General features: G+C 40.2%; 1 protein-coding gene across 9 annotated transcripts in view; it reads left to right on the forward strand.

The window, feature by feature from the left end:
- LOC308059393 (uncharacterized protein) overlaps positions 1-4882 on the forward strand; it is a gene marked incomplete at its 5' end in the record, with an annotated part of 74999 nt that extends 70117 nt beyond the window's left edge. For all 9 annotated transcript variants that reach the window (XM_080376663.1, XM_080376666.1, XM_080376667.1 and 6 more), the window contains one exon: positions 1-4882. This exon is cut by the window's left edge.
- Positions 4883-6000: the final 1118 nt, after the last annotated feature.

Below are 6000 nucleotides of genomic sequence, written 5' to 3' on the forward strand. Positions count from 1 at the left end.
GCAGGCGGACATACAGCCAGGCAGGCATTAGTCGGGTCTGCGTTGCAGAGTCCCGGTAGGATCAGCTTGACTGTGACAGGGCTCAGGAAGGCCAGCCTGGGGCTCTGCCCACAACCTCTCTGTTGGCTGAGGGCTCAGCCTGACTTACCACGCTGAGGTGAGAAACAGAGCTTTGTCTTCAGGCATATGTTACAAAGTGAGCTAATTGTATTTATTTTCCTTCTGCAAAAAGTGCCCTTTTTGAGGGCATTGAGAAGGCATCAGCACCAGCTCTCTAAATTACTTTTTCTCCTGCTCTCCATGCAACAGAAGAATGCTTTTCATGTGCCACAGAAACACTTTAAATTCACAACAACCTTGTGATGGAGGGATGTTCCCAAGCACTGCAGGGAAGGGATCCAAAGCAATGGAAGCTCTTCAGTGGAAACTCAGTGAAGTTTTAGGAGAAAGCTTAGGCTGGTTTAATGTTTGACGATTTGAGTGATGGGTGAGCGAAACTTCTTAAAATGTAGTAGGTGTGCACCACTCTGAGATATTTGTGTGTACACCAGTGAGAATTTTGTGGGAGGTTTTTAAGAGTAAAAGGATTCGAGTAACCTATTTTTTCTGTATAATGTGTCTGCCAGGAGAATCAATGCAGAGTATTGTTAAACCCAACTTTGCAACCAAAAACCTGTAGAGAAAGCAAATGCCTCAAACCTCAAAAAGTGACACAGGTTACTGCCATTTCAATTTTGATACACTATGTCACAGACAAGGCTTACCATGGTGGTGAAAAAGCTGACAGGGTCAGCCTAGGTTTTCTGCCAGATCAGGAACAAACACTGTCTTAACCCAAATCTGCTTAGAGTAGGAACAAAAATAGAACGAATGCAACAAATCTTCTGTGTTCACTCAATGGTTCTCCTTAAGCTTGTGGACATAAAATCACTCCTGTGCTCCCAGTAGCAGTTAAGTTCTCCAGCTGTACGGCCACCCAGGATTGAGGAAGGACTTTACCATACCCCACTCTCTCCCATTTTCTCTCATCTCTCCATTTCCACATTCCAACCAGCTCCCTGATCTAGAGAACTAGAGACGTGAACCTTAAGAAATAACAAGAAACCCAAAACAAACAAAAAAACAAATCAAACAAAATACCCACCAAACACAATCTAAACAAAAAAAAAAAACCCAAAAAAACCCCCCAAAACTGCTATTATAAAGAAGGCTGAAAAGGGAACAAAAAGTTCATCTCATCTGCTTCCTCACGCCAATGCTGGATCAGGTCAATCTGTATAATTCTGATGGGCATCAGTTTGACCTTGTATATCTTGTGCTCTTTCCCTGCAGAGGTGATGATTTTCCCTTTCCTCGGCCTTTCATTACTTAGCATATAAAGTCTCAGAGTCAAAGCTAGTCTCCTACTGCATGTTACATAGTGAGCAGTACCCCAGGAGGGTACTGATTCAAACCTCCAGGTGCTACAGTAATAATAGCAGGTAATATTCTAACTAGAGCAGTTTGCACTACTTCAATAACTCATGATGGTTATAAAATTAGCCTACGGCATTAACTGCAAATAACAAGATTTTTCCTCCTTATTGTGCAAAGTTTTTACATCCCCTCACTGTAGGGCTGAATTTTGATTGCCATGCCCATGAACATGGGGTGGGGGTCCCGGATGAGGCCAGTCAGGACCATTCAGGCTCTTTTGTGCCCTCAGGACCCTGTTTTCTACCCTTGAAAGAAGCAGCCATCTTACTGAGCAACAGAATCTGGTCCATATTGCACAATTATACCCTGTCTTCTCGGACACGTTCTTGAAACACAAAGGCTTTTAAACTGGTTATACTCACATTTTATCTACATTATTCCTGGCATAAGAAAAAAAATAGTATAAAGCCAAATAAACTGTGAATGTGGACATGCATTGTCCTTCAGATGGGATATGCTCATTATCAAGTGAAACACACTGTAGGGATATCTGATTTCAATTTTTGCAGTGAGTAGAGCTATTGAGAAAGCTACTTTATCTGTAATTTGAGGAAAAGAACAGACACAGCAGGCTTCCAATATTTGAGTTAGCTTTGAACTACTTTGTTCAGTGTACCTCTTTAATTTAAAGGTAAATACAAGTGAAGGGAAGATTGAGAAATGGAAAAATAATACTACAAAATGTAGCAGACAGTTTGATTGGTTCTGTTGTTTTAATTTTGCAGATAAGCAAGAGAGGAAATTGAGGCCTTAGACATGTGCTTGTTTCTTCAGAAAGAACATAAAGATTGGAGATGTTTCTTCCATTTGAATGTGTGAGATGCTTACTAGGACTATATTTGATTAGTACCAAGGTTGAAGTTACAACAATGAGATAACATGGGAATTTTGGTACAGTAATAAGTGCTGGTAGACATTTGCAACAAAAAAATCTGTATATTCTATAAAAATTGTACTGTAGTGTACTGACCAATGTGACTAAAATTGGCTTAAAATAAGGATAGGTGAACTGGGTAAAATAAGGTATCAACAAGGCTTATTCAAAGTGGCTCCTTCAGTCTTTCATCCAGGTGACATTAAAAGAGACCATGTAACCTTGCCAGACCAAATTCAAGTCTTCTCAGTAATGTATGCAACATCAATAACTGCCATCATGAGAGCATGGAACAAACCAACTGATTTTGCTCATTCCACTCATGTTGACATGACTCTGTTGTTGTAATGGCTGCAGAGAAAGATCCAATGCAGTGGAGAGGTCAAAGGAAAGGAGGGAATTTGGGTGATAGGGGAGAAGCAAGGTGAAAGGGAGGTGTTGAGGGGGAGCTATCGAGGTTTCCAGGGGTTGTGCCTATCATTTTCTATCTTCCATCTCTCACTAAATTCTTCTCCCTCTCTACAAGCACCTCAGAAGCACTTCAGCCTTGAGGTGCCCAGCAACCTTGCACTGCCACCTCCCTGCCATGGCTGAGCCTGGGAGAAAGGTGACAAAGAACAGGGAGGAGAGCGGTACAGACACAGGGTCATCTTCACTGGCTGGTCCTAGCAGTGGACACTAGGCAGAGGTAGCAGGGGACAATGCCTTCCTTCTTCTCTTCCATGCTGTCAACATTGGCATGATGAAGCGACTGGGAGGACTGAACAGTAGGGCCAAGGCACTCATTTCTCCCAGAAACCACCTACTTTGCTAATTAGTTAGCACCTAGACCCACCTTTTGCTCTGGCTTCTGCCCAGTCATGGGAAGATACAGAAACAACAGCTTTGATTTTAGGAATAATATTATCTCTGAACCCCTGCTTATGTAAAGCTGTTATCTTCTGTAATAATTCTGGTGTAAGAACTTAGAAACAAGCACAGGTGGCAAATGGTGATGGAGCCCTATCTCAGACACATATGGTGGCCGCTGCCTTTGACCCTGACTTTGTTCCTGTCACTGATTAACATTTAGGTCTGTTTCTGAATTAATAGAACTGAGGTTAAATTATTTTCCTCCTTTCACCGCTCCTGCCTGCCATTTTTAAACAGCTGGTTCTAAAATAAAAGAGAGTAGATTTAGACTAGACGTAAGGAAGAAATTTTTTACGATGAGTGATGAAACATTGGAACAGGTTGCCCAGAGAGGTGGTAGATGCCCCATCCCTGGAAACATTCAAGGCCGGGTTGCACAGGGCTCTGAGCAACCTGATCTAGCTGAAGATGTCCCTGCTAATTGCAGGGGGGTTGGACTAGATGAACTTTAAAGGTTCCTTCCAACCCAAACTACTCTATAATTCTATGGGGTTTTATGTGTGTGTGTGTGTGCGCATGTACACAGTCATATATATTATCCTCTTAAAAAAAGAAAACATAGCTGTAATTGATAAGGCAGGATAAAGGTTATAAGAATTGGATTTATTGTTTGCTTCCCAATTTGCTGAATTCCTATATCCCTCTGGAATACATTTGATGCTGTTAGTATATATTCAGGTAAATGCTTTAAAATCTTTTCACTTAGTAAATGGAAATTATTTTTTAAAATTATAAGGGTATTAATAAGAACATTAAGATCCTTGCAGCATCTCCTGAGAAAGTTAAGAAAAGAACAAAAACAAAGCCTGAGATGCATGAACAGGAAAGAGGATGATGGAGTCTTTTGTGTTTACAGAAAACAGTAAATGGAATCCATAGCCACTGGATACGTAATAGGAAAATAGTGGAATTGTGAACTATTAGGGGAACTAGAAATTTCTGGTAGGTAGGCACAGCATCTCAAAATGAAGTTCTCTATAAAAACAATTACCAGCATGAATTTTCAGTGCTCAATACACAGAGTGGCTGTTTTGCAGTCTACTGTGCAAAAACTGAAAACTGATGAACCGTACCATCACTGAATTGCAAATAGGAGGGTTGCTAGAAAGACAGAAACTGCTGTCACTTAAAGTAATATCTACAGCCTAAGTTGCTTTGGTTTTTTCCCCCCAAACAAAATTGTAAGGAATTCAAAACTATCTCCCAGAGGGACTGGGTAAGAGACAAAAATGTTCACTAAAAATGGAAAATGTTCTGCTATTTTTATTACTTCAAACTTTTGTATTTCACAGTAAAACTGAAAATACCAGCCATTTCAATTAACTGTAGTGATTATATTATTGAATGACTGCATCCAGTTAAATATGCTTAAACTTGAAAGGAATAGAAAGCGTTAAGTATTGAAAACAAAAGTATTTCAAAACAAGATACGAACTATGTCAAAAATTAAGAAGCAACACAGATATAATCAAGAGTTAATTAGAAATAACTTGTTCCCATATGAAGAAAAGGCAAAATCCCCATTCCTTTGGATTTTTAAGGATTTCATGTACTACTGACTTAGAAGAGCAGAATACAGATGGTGTGACAATAAAGCAAAGACATCATCTTCACTGTCATCTTCACTATCATAAAAATGCATTCATGATGCTAATTGAACATTATTTCACAAACACCACTATCCTCAAGACCCACTGACTGTAAGAAGGATTAATGCACCAGTTTCTCTATGATACTTAGTGGCAATCTCAGGAAAACTGTTGATACCTGCATCTAAATAGCAGAAGTATTTTGAAATTTGCAGTCATCTTCTTAGACACAATTAAATGACTCCATTAATCTTTTTTTAAGCACTTTCAGATTGGTCTGATTGAAATTTCTGTCTAGACAATCTATTGAAAAAGCCAAAGGCAGATGCAAGAGAATGAGAGCCCTAATGAGAGGCAGCAAACTGAGTGTGGTGTTACACTTCCAAATCACAGCTGGAACAAAACGTGCCATTTTATATATTAGGTATACACGTCCTATAAAATCAGTCATACAGACAGTGTTCTAAGTTTCACTTAAGAAACCTTCACAGTTACCTTCACCTTCACTTTTACAACCTTTATTACCCTAGAACTAAGATTTTAGGAAATCATGCTGGGCCTAAGTTTCTCTAATATGTTATCTACATAGTTGTCCTGGTTTCAGCTGGGATAGAGTTAATTTTCTTCCTGGTAGCTGGTCCAGTGCTGTGCTTTGGATTTATTATGACAATAACGTTGATAACACACCGATGGTTTAGTTGTTGCTCAGTAGTGCTTACCTTAAGCCTGGGACTGTTCGGTGTCCCATGCTCTGCCAGTGAGGAGGTGCACAAGAAGCCGGGAGGCAGCAGAACCGGGACAGCTGACCCGAACTAGCCAAAGGGATATTCATCATGCTCAGTATATAAAGTGGGAGGAGTTGGCCAGGAGGGGCTGATCGCTGCTGGGGGACTGGCTGGGTATCAGTCAGCAGGTGGTGAGCAATTGCACTGTGCATCACTTGTTTTTCTTGGGGTTTATTTCTCTCTTTTTGTTATCGCCCTTTTCATTACTACTACTATTATTAGTATTATTATGATATTTTACTTTATTTCAGTTATTAAACTGTTCTTGTCTCAACCCACGTGTTTTACCTTTTTTTTCTCATTCTCCCAATCCAACTGGATGTGGAGGGCAGGGAGCGAGTGAGCAGCTGCATGGTACTTAGTT

The sequence above is a fragment of the Falco punctatus genome (assembly GCF_963210335.1).
Source record: "Falco punctatus genome assembly, chromosome: 2".
Lineage (NCBI taxonomy): Eukaryota > Metazoa > Chordata > Aves > Falconiformes > Falconidae > Falco > Falco punctatus.